The 21,267-nt window shown below is 36.2% G+C and overlaps 1 protein-coding gene across 1 annotated transcript in view; it reads right to left on the bottom strand.

Moving 5' to 3' along the window:
* The window catches only part of LOC145243549 (type-1 angiotensin II receptor A-like), a 1,077,320-nt gene that overhangs the window by 342,142 nt on the left and 713,911 nt on the right, over positions 1-21,267 (bottom strand). Inside the window, exon 3 of the mRNA XM_080106527.1 lies at positions 17,818-17,938. The gene's annotated coding sequence lies outside the window, so the exon portion shown is untranslated. The remainder of the gene's footprint in view (positions 1-17,817; positions 17,939-21,267) is intronic.

The raw sequence follows: 21,267 nt of genomic DNA, 5'->3' as shown, positions 1-21,267 counted from the left end.
CTTACTGACCATTCTCCTCTATCGACCTGGCCCTGTCGATGGGGCATTAGAATACGCCGACTGCCCCCCTGCGAGGGTAAAAGTCCCTCAATGGGGGTCCTGGATATGACCTTAAACTATAGCCAGTGGTGAGGCTCCAGCGTGTGGGCTTTGGGGAGTGTGGAGCCACCCTTTAATTACCATTGCTCCCAGGTCCACTCTGACCCGGAGTGGTAGTACCTTTTAGGGTCCCAACTATGGGACTATTTAAGAAACCGACGTGAAAATAACAAATATATTCTATTAATTTTTTTTTTTTCAAAATCTTTGGATTCGGTATTAAATAACCCGAAAATGGTTGATATGCCGTAAAACAAAAACAACCAACCAACCTCTATCGACCAGAAGCGTCTGGACTACTTCGTTTTGACATACGTCGAGAACATCAATAAAAAGACCTTCGACAATACCAAAGCCAACCTGATCGCCACCATCAGCCAAGTATTCGCCGAGTTCCCACCGGCGTTTGTGGAAAAGGCATGCTCCCTATTTCGAACTCGTATCGAGGCAGGGATTGAGGCTGAAGGCAGTTACGTCAAATAGATGACAGCTCTATATACATAATCAAGTTATCTGAATTGATTTTTTCAATAAAAGTTTTAAAATAAATCTGTAGTATTGTTTTCTTTAGGGCGACATTTTTATCGCTCCACCCTGTAAATAAAGAAATATTAAATAAATGATTGTTGTAGGAATGCACTTAATATAAGTTCCTGGACTATGCCAGTGCAGGATATACTATTTATTTAGTAGCTTTCTCATAGATGGTAAATGTGAAACAAAGTCGATTTTGATGTAAGGGAAAAACAACTCCCCTAAAAAATTCCTCTGGAAGTAGGCAAAAACAAATATTACCTTAGTATAGAAGGTTTTCACCTACATTTACTAAGGAGAAATTAACTTATATATATATATATATATATATATATATATATATATATATATATATATATATATATATATAGCAACAGAACAGATACTACACTGTGATCTTTTCGTTCATTTTTTTGTATTGCTTTCAAAATCCGGAAGTATATTGTTAAGCGAGTTTTAAAAATATATATTTTCTGCTAAAACACATAATCTAATTTCCCGAGCAATGACGGGACACGGTTATGCTAGTTATTTTATATTTCACCTAAATCCAAGCTTTTCTCAAGAGATATAACAATATGCATGTTTGCGGTAATAGGATAACATATTTAAGAGTTAAACTTCAATCTAATATTAAGAAAAATAGCGCATAATATTTTTGAATAAGTCTTGCCTGGTCGTAAAATACGCTTTACTGCATTTTAATTCATGCACATTTTGTCTTTATTATTCCAGAGCCAGGTCTCTGTATATTATTATATTGTACATAATATATAATACTGCCATCAGCGCTCAAACAATATTTCCTACCGTTTAAGCCATAAATTGATAGATAATAAAGATTTAATATTACACAACTGCAAGTTATGAAAGAATTTGCGCATGCGCAAAAGTTGTAGCAATATGTTAGCAGGTTTAGATTAAAATTTTGCATTTCATGTTGCCGACAAATTTCTTTACGCAGTATTTATCCATTAAAACAAAGATTTTACCCGAATAAACTGTTCTTTGTAATTAAATGAACAATCCATCTATCCCACTGAGTTTTCACAATCCACCTATTTCACTGGGGTTTTCCTTGGAAAAGATGTTACGCTTATTTTCAACTTTTACAAGGTGCCTTCAATACATTTCCAGACTATTTTTTGTAAAGGCACTTAAAATTGTTGTAGACTCTGGAAAAATTATTCGAGAGTGTTGCAATATTTTTGAGCTAATGAAGGGTACATATTTAGATTGATGCCCACCTCACCAATATTTAAAACAAGGCCGAGAAAGTGGGAGAAAATGCAAGCTCTTATAAAGGAGGACCAATCTTGCCTCAACACAAATCGCCTGGTCACCCCCGTCGGCATTTCCCGATAGGGGTGCCTCAGACAACAAGCTATGAACTTGCCCCAACCGAAAGCCGGGTGGCAAGGCCTGGGAGGGTGAACCTACTGGATGAGACCCAAGCTGTGCACCTCAGTCCGACAGGTACTTGGCCAGTTCCCGGCTCTGCACCTGTCGGGCTGAGTGTCAAGAACGGATTTTGACTGTACTCTACCCTGGCTCCCCACAACAGAAGCCGCTAGAGGCCACATCCCCTATCATGAACAAATTAGGGGTAGATATTTAAATTGGTGCCCACCTCAACAACGTTTGACACAAGGTTGAGAAAGTGGTAGAATAGGAAAGCTCCCCTAAAGGAGGGACAGTCTTGACTTGACAGAAATTGCCTGGGCGCCCCGTCGGTATTCCCGGTAGGAGCGCTTCAGACGACAAGCAATAAACTTGCCCCACCAGAAAGCCGGGTGGCAAGGCCTGGGAGGGTGGACCTCCTGGGTCATATCCAAGCGGTGTACCTCAGTCCAACAGGTACTGTGCCGGTTCCCGGCCCCGCACCTCTCGGGCTGAGTATCAAGAACGGATCGTTGACGTGGACTCTACCCTGTTTCCTTGCAACCAAAGCTGCTAGGAGACACCCACCCCCATCATGAGCGAATGAGGTGTATGGTCCCTGACAATTGGGAGATTCTATTTTTTTATTTGCTAGGAACTGACGAATCAAATTTATTCACGTTCTGCTACGAACCAACCAGAAACCAGAGTTGCTCTATAAAAATTGAACCTTTTCTGTAGCAACCTCCTATGTGTTTACTTCGTGTCAATACGGGAAGAATCTTTTGCGCTGTTGCTTTCAACTTAAGAACTGTCTATTGAGAACCAGTAACATCCAGGACTTGTATAGAACAACTAACCATCGGAAACTGTTTTGAAACTAAACATGCCTTACAACCCCAGAGTGAAGCACTGAAGATGCGTGAGCATTGCGTCAATGCACCAGTCCCCAATTCGCTCATTGTCACAGATTATTCGACCAAGATGGGCAGCAATAGATTTTCTCAACCTTCCGATAGTCCAGATCTTTGGAATAATCCTAAGGCTAAAGAAACAACTAAAAGGCTGTTGTATGAGACAATTAACAAGATGAAAGAGGTTGTGAGAAGGGACATTGAACCGCTCACACAAGAGGACTACCATGGGACTTTCTATAAGATGTTGGAACGGCACAACTTACTTCGAAAAAGACTGAAGTTTCACTATAAAAAAATACCCACACAAAAACGCCTGGAAACTTATTAAAGTCATCTTGCATATATTAATGTGACCTCGTGCTAATATTTACTTGAATATGTGAATAAAGATATTTGCTTATCTATTTATGCATGGTTTGTATAAGAGTAAAATGTATATTATTTTAGTCAATTTATTAAAGACTAGCCTGGGTGCGCGGCGTTGCCCGGGTGTTTGGAGGTGTGTGTTGAGCAAAAAAAAAGTGCGTAGGCAGGTAGACTCGATCCCATACAGCGAAGGAGGAAAAAAACGTGACGTCTTTGCCATTGCGTCTCTCGCCAAACCGGAAGTAGCGAAGGTTTAAATTAAGGCTAGTAAATTGAAAAGGGGGATAACTTTCGAAAATATCGGCGAAAAAATCGACCCTTCCTTGAAGAAAAAAGGCCAGTTGAGGGTGAAGAAATTAAAGTTTTTGATTAACTTGTCGATATTTGTCGTCAGAAGGGTCGTGATTAAATACGATACCGATCTCGTGAAAATCTGTCGCCTCTGTCGAAAGTTTTAGGCAGACATAAAAACATACATGATGATTGCAACGTCTTGTCAGACGAGTACCACTCCCTCAGACATTTAACATCCATGAGCCCAAATGTCTGAGGGAGTATCTATACAAATATGTTACAGAGTCTTAGCTTTGTACGACAGCTAAGTCTCTCTCTCGGTTCAAAATGTTGAGATCCAGAAACAAGCAAGAGCAAGATAGCCAGCAACAAATTGAACTGCAGACCAGCTTAATGCGGGTACTGGTCTTCCGCTTTATGGTTTTTTAAATCAGATATTTGCTTCTCCTAGAAAGATTGCCTTCGCCACGGCTTACGGGAGCCCTCTCTACCCCAATACACATATACACACACACAAATATACACGGTGCTAGTTGGCCGTTGACCCAGAAAAAGAGTTCATTCGCCCTTTGGAAGGTCTTGTTTTTAATCCTTCAGGGAGACTAGCCGTCCTCCTCACCAAACAAGTCCGGTGGGGGAACCAGTTTAGTCGCCGGTGACCCGACATGAGGCAGGTAGTACTGGGTTACATGGTACCAGTAGCATATGACATGACCTGAAAAAAAAACACACATACATACATACATACATACATAGCATTTAAACAGACAGGTGAGATTTATATTATAGACTAGCATGGGTTCCCGGCGTTGCTCGGGTATTTGGAGGTGTGTGTTGAGCAAAAACAAAAAAGTGGTAAAAGGCAAGCAGGCTCGAACCCGTCCCGCGGAGGGGGGAAAAGAATGTGAAAAAAAATGTGACGTCTTTGCCGTAAAGTCTATCGCCAAAGCGGAAGTGGCAGAGGTTTAAATTAAGGCTAGCCAATCGAACAGACAGGATGACTTTCGAAAATATCAGCGAAAAAGGCGACCCCTCCCTGTAGAAAAGTGCCCAGTTGAGGGCGAGGGAATTAAAGTTTTTAGCCAATTTTTTTGGAATTTGGCGTCCAGAAGGTTGAGCGTTAGAACGAAACAGATCTCGTGAAAATCCGTCGCCTCTATCGAAAGTTGTATGCATACATACATACATACATACATACATACATACGTACCTTGTGACAGACAGGTGAAATGTATATAGATAAGTTGCAGTTGTAGAAAGTTCGAATACAATCAATATATTCTTATTTATTAGAGTCCTCAGATCACTGTTCTCATTTTAAATTTTATTTGACAAACTTTTCGGTTGTATAAGTGCTCGTCTGATCTCCAATCTATAGCCCCCACCCCCGTTTGCCTGATTTTCACGAAAAGCACTCATCTAGCTGAAACCATGATCAATAATTTCCCCAACTCTTAAATTGTGCCTAAACCTAAACGTAGATTCTAGGAACAAAGGCTTTCTTAGAACTGCACACCTTTTTCTATCTGTTCCGTTTTCCTGCTTTCCGGTTGACTACCCAATTTACCAAATTTCTTAAAGATAACTACGGTATAATCCCATTAACTAGTGCACATCATTAACCCTTATCCTCGAGTGGCCTTTGGGTCTTGATGAATGAGTGGGTCACTGGTTGTCTAGTGTGAAGTTGGCGTATAGGTGCCATATTTGGACAAAAGTTCCTAGAAGCAACTTATCCTGCCTTAACAGAGTTCAAAATAGACTTCTTAGCCTAGAAGGGGATGCCACTTTCTCTTCGTTGCAAGTTCTTTACTACAGAACAGACGTTGCGAGCCTGTCTCTACTTTATCGTTATTTTCATGGGAAACGCTCGTCTAAACTGCAATCTTTGGTTTCCTCTGGCTTCAATTTCACGAACAACACTCGTCCACCTGAAGCCACTATACACAATTCCCCCGACTCTTTATCTGTGCTTAAACCTAAACGTAGAATCCATGAACAAAGCGTTTTTACAACTGCACGCCTGTAGAACTCTGTTCCGTTGTTCTACTTTCAAACTGACTATAATATATTCGTCTTCAAGTCCAATGTGAACAATTTTTTTATGAGCTATCCTCTGTAAGAACTTTTTTCAATAACTACGTCTTGGAATTTTTTTTTAAATTTGCACAAATATTACACATGATATGAGTAAAAATGTAATAGATAGATTTTACAGGAAAAATCCGGCTGCCCCCCCCCCAAGTGGGGGCCTTTCGGGTTAAAATGGCTAAAATTAACACTTTTGTGCTTATTCAAAAAATAAATTGATGCTTTGGATTTTTATAAAACTTTCTGAAAATTGTAACTTACTGATTTCTATATAATTTTGTTTGTCTATATTTCGCGATAACTCTTGAGTGTGCCCCAGGGGCTCTTTTAGGTCTAATAAAAAAACTTCATTTTTGGGACAATTTTACCATATTTGTCCAAAATTTTCTGTGTATGTTTATTTAGCATATCCTGGTCATAGTGCATCATTTATACCACTATCCGCCGGTCACTGAGGTGCGACCGACAGAGGTGTTATAGTAAATGTCTTAAAGCGGTCTCATGAAGATATGAAGATGGGCCAGTTATTAGGGTCTGTGTAGCAAGAAGAAAATCATACCTGAGATGTTGGATCTGGGTGTGGCTCCTTTCTTTTCTCAAGATGATCTCTTCACCCTGGTGGCATTCTGGTGGGAATCTTCATCTCTTTGTCCTCAGGGCCGCCTTTCGACTTAAGACATGTATGGAGACATGTATGAAGGCATTCATTGCAGACACAAGAAAAACGACACGCGACACAATTGTAATATATATAAAGCATAACTAAATATTTTATTGTACAAAATATATATTACAAAAACTTTTCCACATAAAAAACTGGATAATCGGCTTTTCAAAGCTAACTAAGCTAACTAGTATTGAGAGAGGGGTTGCTCCCCCCCACACACTTACGGAGAGACAGAATATGCGTCTTCACTTCATGGTGGTCGTGCAGGAAAGAGAGAGAGAGAGAGAGCTTTAGGAGAGGGAATTATTGGAAGGCGTTTCTTTGTATTTCTACGCACATGGTCAAATAACCACTGGGTCATGCCGCAGAGTGTGTTAGAAACAGTGGCACAAAGAAATAGTGCCACAATGGTGCTGAACTCAAATTTAAATATGTTAAAGCCTGGGGGATTTTTGGAGGATAAAAGGGTGGGGAAATGAATGATTTCGAAATTTCTATATTGGCATGGTGCAGAACTCAAATTAAAATATGTTAAGGCCTAAAACTGAACCGTTTGCTCATGTTCACTGGGATTTCACGTCCACCTTTTTGGGGCTAAATGGTGGAAGGGAGGGTGAACTTAGTGATTTTTCATGCTTCGTTCACAGTGCATTTACTAGGGAACATGCATGCTTCACTTGTTATTTTTTTATAAGGATGAGAGTTTTTTAAGCTTATTTCTAATCTTTCGAAAGTAAGTTTAAACCATGGTTTAATTTTAAAAAATAGAATCGTTATCTATCTGTCAAAATTAAGTTAGAAATAATACTAGCAGTTCCGCCCCGCTTTGCTGTTCATAAGGTTATGTGCATATGTATATATTAAAATGTGTGAATATGTAAAGTAATGCCTTTCTGTATAATAGTCTTCCTTAACTACCATAGAGAAAAGACGGGCATACATTTTTACTTTGATAGATATATAAACAGATAGATAGATAGATAGATAGACAGATTGGATGCAATATATAATAATGATTTAAATGTATAAAAAAAAGCTCATACGCCACCACTGAGAACCGAAACCAAAACGTTCAGCTAACGATTTATTTTGCCTCTGCCGTCAATGACTGAGCTATGAAGACATATTTTCTGCAGAGCTAACAATTAAAACATGAACCAATAGCTACTACATTATGCGTTCGTAATGGCGGCGTTCGATCTTCACCTGGCAAATTTCATTTTTTTAAAATTTGCACACTTTTGCATTGATTTTCCGAGCTAAGACCTAAATATAAGGTTTCGCGTGGATTTAAATACCTTATATATGAAGTTTCATGTCTGTAGACCAAAAACTCTAGGAAAAATTTGTTAAACAAAAATATATACGTATACATATATATATGGAAAAATGTTGTGTTTACTATAAACTTTTTACGCAAATATTATGCAAGTATAAATCATGTAGAATATATGCATGAATATAATTACATTTAACAGTAAACTAAAGATGATCATCTCATAAGAAACCCGAAAAAACTAATAGGAATTAATTAAAATGAATGTTTAAACGAATATGCACATTCGCTAGGTCTTTTGCTAGTGAATGCAAATTCACAACCCATATATGAGAAAATTGTATTTTTTTTTTAATAATTAGACAAGAGGGGTTTTAATATGAATACCAATGCACCCAAAAGAAAAACGAATTTATAGGAGTATAGATAGATAGATTGAGTTTTGTTGACTATATTAAAAATTGAAATATAATTTCTGCTTGTATATAGCAGGTGATTAAAAATAGTACTGTTTAATATTGCGTTTACTCATGCAAAATGTAAAAATATTTTTTCTTTAACGATTACATAAAAAATAGAATTATTTTTTGTCTTTCAAAGTTAAGTACAAAATACTTGTTAAATATAGAATATAGAATTATTTTTTGTCTTTCAAAATTAAGTACAAAATACGTGTTAAATTTCAAATATACATTTGTTATAGTTGTTCAATTAAAAATACCATTGTTTCGATTGTCGAAATATCTATATATAAAAGTGAAAATATATATGTGTGTGTGTGTGTCTGTGTGTGTACAAAACTACTCTGACAATTATAATACTACAAACTCGAGACTTGAGGTAAGGGATATTGAGATTTGGGAAAAAACTTTTTAATCTGTTTTCGGACAGAAATTTCGCTGTCAAGGGGTCATAGTTCACCGATTTGATATTTAAAAACTCTACCACACTCCTACGCCAATTTTTAGGCGTAAACACTTGAAATTTTAGATGTAGGTTACTTGGACATGGGTCAAACTTTCTAATTTGATTTAACACTAAAACAATAAATGCTAAAGGGCCAAAATTGGGGTCACAATTTAAAAAAATTGACCTCTGTGATATCTACAAAATTACTCAACCAATTTTTAGTCTAAACATTTTAAATTTTACATAGACTGTATTTAGACATAGGTTAACATTGTTTAATCAGTTTTTAGTCGAAATTTTTGTTTCCAAGTGTTCAAGTTAAAAAACAGATTTGATCTTTGTGCTGCTTAGCAAACTAGTCAGACAATTTTGGGTCTAAACATTTGAAAATTATCCTAAATGGCATTGAGACGTGCCGCAAGCTTTTTTAATCAGGTTTGGGGTGGAAATTAGGCTGAAAAGTGGGTAAAGTTAAAAAAGTTGACATTTGGAGACTGTAGTCCGAAAATTTTAGGTCTAAACACTTGGAAATTTAGATGTAGGATACCTGGACATTAGTCAAACTTTTTACTATATATATATATATATATATATATATATATATATATATATATATGTGTGTGTGTGTGTGTGTGTGTGTGTGTGTATATGTATGTATATATATATGTATGTATGTATATATATATGTATTTATATATATATATATATATATATATATATATGTATGCTGTATGCATATATATACATAAATACATATATATATACATACATATATATATACATAATACATATATACATAATACATATATATATATATATCTTTTTCTTGACCTTCTTGACAAGATTTTGCCAGATACTGCTAGCAAATACCATATGTGCGGGTCAACCCCATATATACACGGTGGTCACCACTTATCAAGGCCCGGAAGCCATTCAGGGATAAGGGTTATTGCAAGTACAGTACGTTAGTGTGGAGATTTGATTAAGTGTTTACTTAAAGGGGCGGTTCATTAGGAATTTGTTAACGTTGGACTTGAAGACATCCAAGTTGTAGTCAGGTGGGAAGCAGCAGACGGAACAGCATTCCACAGGCGTACAGTTCTAAGAAAGAATCTTTGTTCATGGAATCCACGTTTTGATTTAGGCACAGATAAAGAGTAGGGGGAATTTTTCACAGTGGATTCAGCTAGACAGGTGTTTTTCGTGAAAGATTGGCGAGGGGGGGACCAGAGATTGAAGTTCAGACGAGAACCTGCCATGGAAATAACGATAAAACAAAGATAGGCTCGCAACGTCTCTTATGTGGGAGAGAGGTTGCAGGGTAGAGAAAAGGCATCCCCCACTAAGTTGAGCTTAGGAAATAACCAAAAATCATAACCAGCAAAGACCGGATTATAGGATAAGTGAGGAACTATCTTCATGCCTATTTTTGGCAAATAGTCTGTGACAAATATCGACCATCCTTGGGGCAAACTTCGTGTAACAGTCCTTTATTTCTAGTACCTCGCGAATTATTGTGTGTGCAGTTCCCACGCTGATTCTATTTTCTGTAATGGTTAACTGTTCACTTATTGTCTCCATAGGCACACAACGTAATTTATTAATTAAATTCTGGATTTGGCCAATCAACTCTGGTGTTCAGAATTACTTACTCCTCCAACATCTAACATCATCTCTAACGTATGCCCTGCCCTCCTTGAATCAAATGTGCCTCTCAGAAATTGATGCTCGATGCAAAATGGTCCAAAAAGCAGTTTGAAACATTCCTTGCGTTTAATTTTTCCCACATTTTTTTCAGATTTAAAATACATGGTCATTGCATATTCTTCTTTTAAAGTGTTCTTAGGCATAGATTTCAGTTTTTAATTTTGCCAGCTGTGACAATTCGACTTTAGTATGGTGTATTCCAATTCCTGCTGTAGCTGTTCGTTTGAACCCGAAATCATAAATATTAGTCAGTCTTTTCATAAGATGTGTAGCAATAATTGAATTTTCCGGAGTCTGCGACTATTTTAAATGCCCTAAAAAAAAACCAAAAAAAAAACCGGGAAACTTATTTAAGGCACTTTGTATTATTTTTGTGTTTGTGAAATATTTTGTTTCACTAGTTTAAAGTATCTGTATGGCATCACAACGGTTTCAAAAGCGAATGAAGCGCGAAGCTGTTTTTATTGCGTTGGTGGGAGCAGATTGTTAATCAAATCAGGTGATTGATGTCGGTTCTTAAGTTCATTCTTCTTTGAAAAGTTTTAATTAATGTTCGGGTGTTAAAAGCGACATTTAAACAGAAACCTTTTTTTAATTGCTTAATTTTATTTTGATGTTGAAACTATATTAATGACTATTTGGAAAAGTCTAGGTAATAGAGAATAGCGTCAAATAGTTCAATCTATGAGTGTTGTTCCAAATGTAAAGACTCCTATTTTTTTATTAACTCATGAAGTTGAAGAGCCATTAAGACGGAAGTGGTATCCACAAAAGAGGAGACCATCTTTGCTCCAGAATATATTTTTCTAGATATTCACAACCATTCTCATTGCTCTTTTTTTAGTGATGAACAATGGCTGTGCATGGGCCATCGGAGCGTATTTTCAAGTAGAACATCCTAAAATAGATAGGCGGTGATGGTGTTAGAGAATGGAGAGAGATAGAGAGAGCGAGAGAGCGAGAGAGAGAGAGAGGAGGGAGAATGTAAATTACAGTGTAGACACGTTGACAGGAAGTTAACATCAGCTGATTGGATTGCGTGTGAGTCATGTGATCAGGTTAGCTGTATCGAGGGGATTTGGTTGCGACTTGGACGAAAGCGGACGGCTTCGCCGTTGTCTCCTCCCCTTCGCTGGGGGTGGGAACGAACGCTGACGTGGTAGAAATACGACCTAGAAGAAGAAACCACAAGCCAAATTCACGTTCCTTACTTCTGTGAACAAACTGGAAGGTGAATAAAAAACTATAGAACCGATTTCTTGTTTTGGTGTGAAATAAATCTTTGTCCCCAAAAACAGGTATCAAGTCTCCCTGAACTGGCATCTAAGCTTCAGCCTCTGTCCCATCGACGAAACGTTGCATCCCTCTGCATGTTCTACAAGTGTTTTAATGGTGAATGCTCTGACGAACTGCAAGCATCTGTGCCCCCACAACGTGAACACCCTCAACAAACTCGACAAGCTGCTAAATCCCATCCCCACACTGTAGAGATCCCTAGGTGTAAAAGACATTTCTACTCCAGTAGTTTTTTCTCATAACCGCTGGACTTTTGAATTCCATTCCAGGTCCCTGCTTCCCCAACTGTACTGACGTACAGAAGTTCAAGTGCAACGTGAACCGACATCTTGCTGCCAAAATCCCTACATAGTACCCCAGTAGTTGTTGCCCCTGATAGAAGCCCCCTACACCAGTGGCCATGTGCCTTGTTTGGGGTGAAAATGTAATAAAAAAACATTCTGAATGCATTTTGGCAAGGAATTAATACACACACTTTGATTCTGACACACTTCCATGACAGGGCGTGGTTTCTTAGAGTCTAGCACCGCCAATATCTGCAACTGAGAGATTCAACTATCAGGACATAAAAAGCATAAGAAGAGTCATCATTACAATGCAATTTGCGACTCTATCTGATTCATTAAGTCGGAATAAAAAATAAGAGACATTATTTTTGGACATCCCTCATATATATATATATATATATATATATATATATTTATATATATGTGCGTGTGTATATATATGTGTATATATATGTATATATATATATATGTATATATATATGTATATATATATGTATATATGTATATATATATATGTGTGTATATATATATATATGTATATATATATATATATATATATATATATATATATACATATACTAAAAATGACTCATGTTCAGGTAACCCACATCTTAAATTTAAAAGATTTGAACCCAAATTTTGCTGAATAGTTTATTAGACACCGAAAAGGTCAATTCTTTTGAACTTTCACTCCCTGGAAACGAAATTTTCGGCCAAACGCCGATGAAAAAAAACTTGCCATCTGCCTGAATACATTTTATGTAAAATTTCAAATGTTTAGATCAAAAATTGGCTTAGTAATTTGATGGAGACCAAAAATGTATTTTTTTTTTAATTTTACCCGAGTTTTGCCATTTTAGCGTTTATTGTTTTCGGTTCAAATCAAATTCAAAACTCACATCTAAAATTGGCGGAAAAGTTGGGTAGAGTTTTTAAGGTAAAAACGGTGTAACTTTACCCGTTGACAGCGAAACTTCTGGCGGAAAACGGATTAACAAGATGTTCCGAAATCTCAATACGCCTAATGCTAAATCTCGAGTTTGTACAATGAAAATTGACAGAGGATTATGGTAGGGAAATGCGCACACATAGCCACACAGACACACAATTTCACTTTATATGAACGGGCCCCGTGTACACTTTATGTGATATATCCATTATTAATTCAGCGGTTGCCCTTATTTTACAGGACATGGCAGAATCAACAACCGTGAGTACACCAAGACCCCAGTGGGAGCTGGGACAAAGAATACACTGTGTTAAATTTTACTACAAGACAGGCTCGTTTAAGAAAACCCAGGTCCGTTTCATGCGTCAGTTCGAATGTGAAAAGGCTCCACCCAAAAGCAGAATTCAGAACTGGGTGGACAAGTTCGAGAAGTATGGAACCGGGGAGAATCTCAACGGTGTCATAAAGAACCGTCCAAGCCACTCGGGACGTCCCAAGAAGCGAACAGCCGAGCTGGTCGAAAGAGTGAGAGAGTCTCTCCAGCAGAGTCCGAAACGCTCTGTGTGTAAGCGAAGTCAGTCCCTCGGTATGCCCCGTGATACTTGCAGGAGAGTGCTGGTGAATGATATCAGGGCTTACCCATACAAAATACAGACGCTGCAGACCCTTAAAGCCTCAGACAAGAAGCAGAGGAGGGCTATGGCAGTCAATATGCTCGAGAAGATCGAAGAGACACCATGTTTCCTTAACCTCCTTTGGACCTCAGATGAAGCCCACTTCCATCTGGATGGATAGGCGAACACCAAGACAAATAAGACTCAATGAAGTAGCCACCAAGCCTCTGCACTTTCCTAAGTGCACGGTGTGGGTTGCAATCTTAGCCAGAGGTATCATCGGACGAATCTGGCGCAGCAGTGACAGTCACCAAGGAGCAATATGTGGAGGTCCTCAAAACCTTCATGAGTGAGCTCCAGGCCATCTACCCGTCGCTCATGAGCAAGTTCTGGTTCCAGCAGGACGGAGCAAGTTCTCACACGTCAAACCTGTCCCGAGATTGGCTGAAAGAGAAGTTCGGAGGCCGAGTTATCAGTCTCAAGACCTAAGTCCCCCAGATTTTTTTCTTTGGGGCTATCTTAAGGACAGAGTCTAGGAAGGGAAACCCAGAAGCATCACGGAACTCAAGGAAGCCATCAGGGACGAGATGAGAGCCATTACCATTTCGGTATGTAAGAACGTCATGGACAACTTCGTGTTGCGCCTCAAGAAATGTACGGAGCTAAATGGAGGCCATCTAGAACATATGCTGGAGAACAGAGAAAAAAAGGCCAAAGACACTAGTTTTTTTGATGTGATGTTTTGAAGACAATAAACTAGTTATGACCAAAGTTTCATTTGGACAAAATACTAAGTAACGGGGCCTATTTATAGTTGGGACCCGTTTTTTTAGGTTAACACACACACACACACACACACACACACACACACACACACACATATATATATATATATAACTTACTACCTAGCTCTTCCTATTTATTGAGCCCTGCTGAAGTAAATACTTAAAGTTTAAGCATAAAATTATGCTTTCGTATATTAATATTAGTCATGATTCGTAGACGACGAAACACGTGTCAGTGGATAATTATATTTAAAAAACAATATATATATATATACCGCTCCCCATGTGGGGGGTACCAATTTGGTTAAAGGGAAAATTATTTCCAACTCGAATTTAGGTAAATGTGCAATTTCCTTAATACATATATATATATATATATATATATATATATATATATATATATATATATATATATATATACTAGCATTTCAGCCCGGCGTTGCAGGCAGGCTCGAACCCATACCGCGAAGGACGAAAAGAACGGGGGAAAAAAAACATGAGTTCTTTCTCGTTACGAGCACCGCAAAACGGGAAGTGGCGTAGGTTTTAATTAAGGCTTTACAATAGAAAGAAGGGATGACTTTCAAAAATATCGGCGAAAAAAGCGACCCCTCTCTGTAGAAATATTTCCAGTTACAGGTGAAGGCATTAATCTTTTTAGCCAATTTTTCGATATTTGTCGTCTAAATGGTCGAACTTCAAAACGATACTGATCTTGTAAAAATCCGTCGCCTCTGTCGAAAGTTTTAGGCACACATGCAAACATACATGCATACATACATACATACATACATACATTTATATGTTGGTAACTAAAATTTTTTGACCCACACCGATTCATAAACTTGCCCTATCTCTGAATACCCTTTATGTAAAATTTCAAATGTTTATACCAGAAAGTGTCTGAGTTATTTGGTAGAAATCGTAGAGGTCAATGTTTTAAAACTTTGACCCCATATTATGACCTCTTAACATTTATTGTTTTGGGCTCGAATCAAGTTATTAAGTTAGATCCATGTCCAAGAAACCTATATCTAAAATTTCAAGTGTTTAGAGCCAAAATTGTTGGAAGAGTTTGGTAGATTTCTCAAAGGTCAAATCGTTGAATTTTTACCCCCTCTGGCCGAATATGAATTACACAGATTTTCCCAAATCTTAGTACCCGTATATCAAATTTCGAGTCTGTAGACTTAAAATTGACAGAGTTATTGCGTAGGGAAATGTACACACACACACACACACACCCGTTCACTTTTCTAGGTATACTAGCATTTCAGCCCGGCGTTGCCAGGGTGTTTGTTGGTGTATGTTGAGCAAAAAACAAAGCGGTCAATTATTAAACTTTGACCCCTATTATGATCCCTTAACATTTATTGTTTTGGGCTCAAATCAAGTTATTACGTTAGATTCATGTCGAAGGAACCTATATCTAAAATTTCAAGTGATTATACCAGAAATTTTCCGAGGAGTATGGTAGAGTTCTCAAAAGACAAATCGTTGAACTTTGACCGCTTAACAGCCAAATTTTGGGCTGAAAAGCGATCACTCAGATTTTCCTAAATCTCAGTACCCTCCATATTAATTTCGAGTCTGTGGACTTAAAATTGACAGAGTTATTGCGTAGGGAAATGTACAAACGCACACACACATACATACAGGCACGTTCACTTTTATAGATAGATAGATAGATAGGTTAAATTAAAATATATACGTATACATAAATATATATATTGAAACAATTTTGTGTATACTATAAAGTAGAATATCTGCATGAATATAATTACACGTAATAGTTAATTAAAGATGATGATAAATTGTTTGGATCAATAGTGTACGAGATGAAATCAGAATCCGGTTCACTATGAACTTTATTATATAATACAAGTGATTTTTCATCTTACACAATTCAACACAGATTCAATCAAAACAAAAAATTAAACAACGAACAAACACATTTTAATACCGTATTTAGATTTTGTCCGATAATTTTTTTCGTTTCAAGAGTTATTTCCCTTAATAACTTTACCTGATGAACTTTTAAGTATTCGTTTAATAATTATCTCCCTTGTTAAATGTTTAAACTCTCTGCACTATACATATTTTTAAAACTATTCTCTTCTAATATTTACTGAAAATAACGCGTTTTGACTTTTTCTCTAATCTTGAGCGTTAGAAAGTCTCAGCCGATGTAATCCCCGGCTTTCTTGAAGTGTATTTCGTCGAACCCGGAAATCTTTTACGCGAACTCAAAAATCGGTAAGGAATTTAAATCGAAAACATTTATTAAACCAATGGCGGAGAGCACGTTCTGTTTTTTTTTTCAGTCTTGCTCAGCTATACGATATGCTTTTAATAATTTTGCAGACTTTTTTGTACATGCAGTTAAAATTGCCTTAGACTCTTGAAAATGCAGTATGTTATTGCTATACATGTTATAAGATGACTGCCCAATTTTTATAATTTGAGACTCGAATGAACAGTTACAGCTGGTACTAGAATACACTCTACTGATTGTTCCAACTTGTGAATTTCAAAAATGCTATATGGACGAGAGGATATTTAAAAAACGATATGCACTGATTATCTATTTAAAATTTGGAAAAAAATGCCGAAGGAAAGTATGAATTACTTAAGACTGATGTGGATCATCTTGCATGAGTTAAGCTTCAGTTTTCAAGGTGTATAAGAAATTTAAAGAAGTGTGGGATTCTTTGAGGGGTAATAAGAGGTGTGGGCAGAAGTCAGTACACAAGAGTTGATTGGCCAAATAAAGAATTCTTATTTAGTCAATCAACTTTGGTTTTCTGACTTTTTTCAATGGAACCGTAGAAATCCAATGCCTCTATACACTGTTTCAAAACGTAGTAAGGCAACAACAACTACGGAAGACAGTAATTGCTGGGTATATAGTTACAATACTCAGCATTCCTACCCCGTCGTCGTAAAATACATGAAGAAGGCCAAAGGATAAGTTGGCCGAAAAGTAGTAAAACAACTGAAATGTGACCGTTTGAGGGAGCGCTGCTGCTCCCCATTGGCGAGATTTAGATCCCCCCAAACCCTGAGTGAGGCCGGGGAAATATGCTGATCTTGTCTGTTGAACGTTAATTGAATGCTAGACAGCGGCAGGTGACATATCATAAGGGATTGGTATTGTACTTGAAGAAAAACAGACATGTTTTATTGTTTAGAAAACCCAAGGACAGTAAACGTCAGAATAATGTGGAGATGAAACCAGACCTATTCTGGCCTGAAGAACACCTGTTCAGACAATGGCTTTCCCCAATGGAAGGATTTGACTCTTTGGGGTCGTGTGAATGATTTCATTTTTGATCCTTCAAACGGTCACGTTACACAGCAACAACTATGAAGATGAGGATAACAGTTCGCAAAGAAATACATGAATGCACTATCTGTACCTTTTATACTAAACTGCGCATTAGAAATTAAATTAATTAATTTCAAATTAAAACGTTTCTTCTTATCATTGACTTTGTGACTGACGTGGAAGATTTGCCGATCATCGGTGCCCAAAAAATGTCGGTTGTTATCGGCTGAAAATGAAAAGAATATACGAAAATGTGTTCAAACTTCGGGTGTCAACGGCTGAAACTGAAAGAATGTTTTTGAACGAAAATGTACTCACATTTTGAAATCACAAAAGCTCACGAATGGATGCCTTATTCATCAAAAGTCATTTATATTTTGGAGCAAATCTTCAAAGCGAGATGGTATTTATTATGAACGCCTTATCATAAATGATAGACCTGAAAAAAATACACAGAAATTATTAATGAAAATTTTAAATATTTGTTGGCGATTAAATGTTACAATTTATATAATAAAAGAATATGAAAAGAAGTAAGTGTTATTTGTCGGAATATAATTCCAATAATATATATATATATATATATATATATATATATATATATATATATATATATATATATATATAAGGAATGAAAAAATATACCAGCGGTGGTTGACGTTATGTTTAAAGAAAAAAATAGAAAAAACCGAATGAAATTATTAAAAAAAAATCAACGTTTCGTCCCTGCTTCAGAGGACATCTTCAGGATAATTGAAATAAAAATGTGATAAAAGGAAAAGTCATAGATCGTGCGAAAAAAGACAGTTTTTTAAAATCCAACCCATGTCGGGAAAGGACGAATATGTGTGCGACATCAAACAACCTTCCCATACGCACACATATTCGTCCTTTCCCGACAAGGGTTGGATTTAAAAAAACTGCCTTTTTTAGCACGATCTATGACTTTTTCTTTTATCACATTTTTATTTCAATTATCCTGAAGATGTCCTCTGAAGCAGGGACGAAACGTTGATTTTTTTAATAATTTCATTCGTTTTTTTTCTATTTTTTCTTTAAACATATATATATATATATATATATATATATATATATATATATGAATATATTTTCTTAGTATATATCCATCCTTATTTAAGAAGCTCAATGTAATTACGGAGCAATATAGAGAATAAATGACAAAAAGTTATATTCAAAAATTCATGATCTTGACCATCTTATAATTTATTCCTTTAATTCGGTTGACTAAGAGAATTGATGAGAACTGAATGAAAAAATAACTTATAAGATGGTCAACATCATGGACTTTGGAATATAACTATTTGTCATTTATTCTTTCTCTCTCTATATATATATGGATGTATATGTGTATATATATATATATATATATATATATATATATATATATATATATATATATATAGTCATCAACCTAGACTGATATTTCGGTGTATTACGGCTCATCAGTGCGGCTAGAACTGGAACTTTCTCCAGCCGGGATTGAAACTCGACCCTATGCCTTTGCTCAGAATCGTGTCTTCGATGATCGGTCGATTCCATTTTTTAAAAGAGCATACATGTTAATTTATATATATATATACATATATATATATGTATATATATATATATGAAATAAAATGGAGGTTGAAGGACCTAGATACTGAACGTTTCGCCCGATTTATGCGGGCTTCTTCAAGAGGGATGGTCACTGACCCTCTTTAAGAAGCACGCATAAATCGGGCGAAACGTTGAGTATCCAGGTCCTTCCACCTCCATTTTATTTCATATCGTCGGATTTAATCCAGCTCAACAATCATATATATATATATATATATATATATATATATATATATATATATATATATTTATATATATATATATATATATATATAGAGAGAGAGAGAGAGAGAGAGAGAGAGAGAGGATAGATAGATAGATAAACATATTTATATATATTTATATAAATGTATATATCTATTTATATAGGTTTCTATCTTTATCTCTCTCTTTTTCTCGCTCTCCTCTACACACACACACACACAGGCACACATATACATATATGCATATGTATATATGTACACATGTGCATCCATATATATATATATAGAGAGAAAGAATACATATATATATACATATATATATGTATATATATATATATATATATATATATATATATATATATATATATATGAAAAGGGGACAAACCCCAGTAAGTAAGAAAGCAAACTAGATAAGTTCGAAATGATATTTGGAAAAGGTTACAATCTAACCTAGTAAGAAAAGTTTAAAAAAAGAATACATAAGAAATCTTAGGAAGTCAGAACGATTTTCACTCTTCTCACAAATAACTAAGTATTATTTATCGCAGAGATAGGTATTTAATTTCAGAATGCGGTCGATTTTTCATTCTTTTAGAAATAACTGGATATTACATATGTCAGTGTAAAGAATAGACAATACAAGTTTAGAAATAATGATTCGAAAATAGGCTAAATGATAGAATGCAATTTAGGAAATCTTTAGGTAACATCCTCGTGAATATATTTCACGTGGCGTACCACGCCTCTGACGTCATCAGGAACGTATATTTCCAATATATGGAGACAGGGTTCGAAGTTAAGAGAGACGCAGTCAGACAGCGACTTTGAGTTGACTCGGATATACTGGAAGCTGACATCCTTTTGGAGGCGATAGGGGAAAGGATACAGCAATGTAATCGTAAAGACTTGACTTCCTGACCACTATCATCAACCAGCTGGAGTGAATAAAAATATATCTATCTATCTATATATATATATATATAAAAGCGAAAATGTATGTATGTATGTATGCAAGTGTGTGTGTGTTTGTATGTCTGCTAAAAACTTTCGAACTACAATTCACAAATTTGGTCCCATATAAAATTCCCTTCTTTCGCCCGAGGAATATCGAAAAATTGGCCAAAAATCATTAAATTTTTAACCCTCAATCAGCACTTTTCTACAGGGGGGGGGGTCAGCAAAAACCGTCCTCTCATGACGATGTAACTTCTACGCATGCGTCATACGACGTCGTAACCTGATTTAGTTTAAATATTTTAAAAAATGATCTTATTCGTGTACGTCGCCTTAGCTCAGTTGGTTAGAGAGCTGGGACATTATCTAAAGGTTTTGGGTTCGAATCGTGGTATGAGATGTCATTTTTTCAATTTTTTAAATTCTAATATTGAAGCAGGGTTATTTTGCCATTTTTCACGTAACGTTCGTTTTTTGGGTTTTTTTTATTTTACTTCGCTTATGCTTAGGTTTTCATTAACACTCCCAACTCCGACCGACCACACACACCCAAAAACACCCGGGCAACGCCGGGTACCCACCGATTTTAAAAATTTTAATATTGAAACAAGCTTATTTTACCCATATTTTACGTGTTTTTTTGGGGGGTATTTTTCAGATTTTTAAAGGAGTTGTAACGTTCGTTTTTCTGTTTTCTTTTTTTTCGATTTTTAAATTTAACATCGTTCGTTTGCCTTACGTTAGTTTTCTTTGTGTTTTTTTTTTCGATTTTTAAAAATTTTAACTTTTTTTATATAATATTTTATTTTTATTTAATAGTTAAAAATATTTACTTCGCTTATACTTATGTTTTTATTACCTCCCACCCCACCGCCCGAGCACACACACCTCTAAGTACCCGGGCAACGCCAGGTACCCCCCGCTTTATTTTTTAGATTTTTTAAAGAAGTTTTAACGTTAGTTTTTCTGTTTTCTTTTCTTTTTTTTAGTTTAT

This window comes from Euprymna scolopes, chromosome 22, assembly GCF_053919585.1.
Source record: "Euprymna scolopes isolate OS-2025 chromosome 22, ASM5391958v1, whole genome shotgun sequence".
NCBI lineage: Eukaryota > Metazoa > Mollusca > Cephalopoda > Sepiida > Sepiolidae > Euprymna > Euprymna scolopes.
The sequence above is the reverse complement of the archived record's forward strand: the minus strand, read 5'-3'. Positions and strand labels throughout refer to the sequence as shown.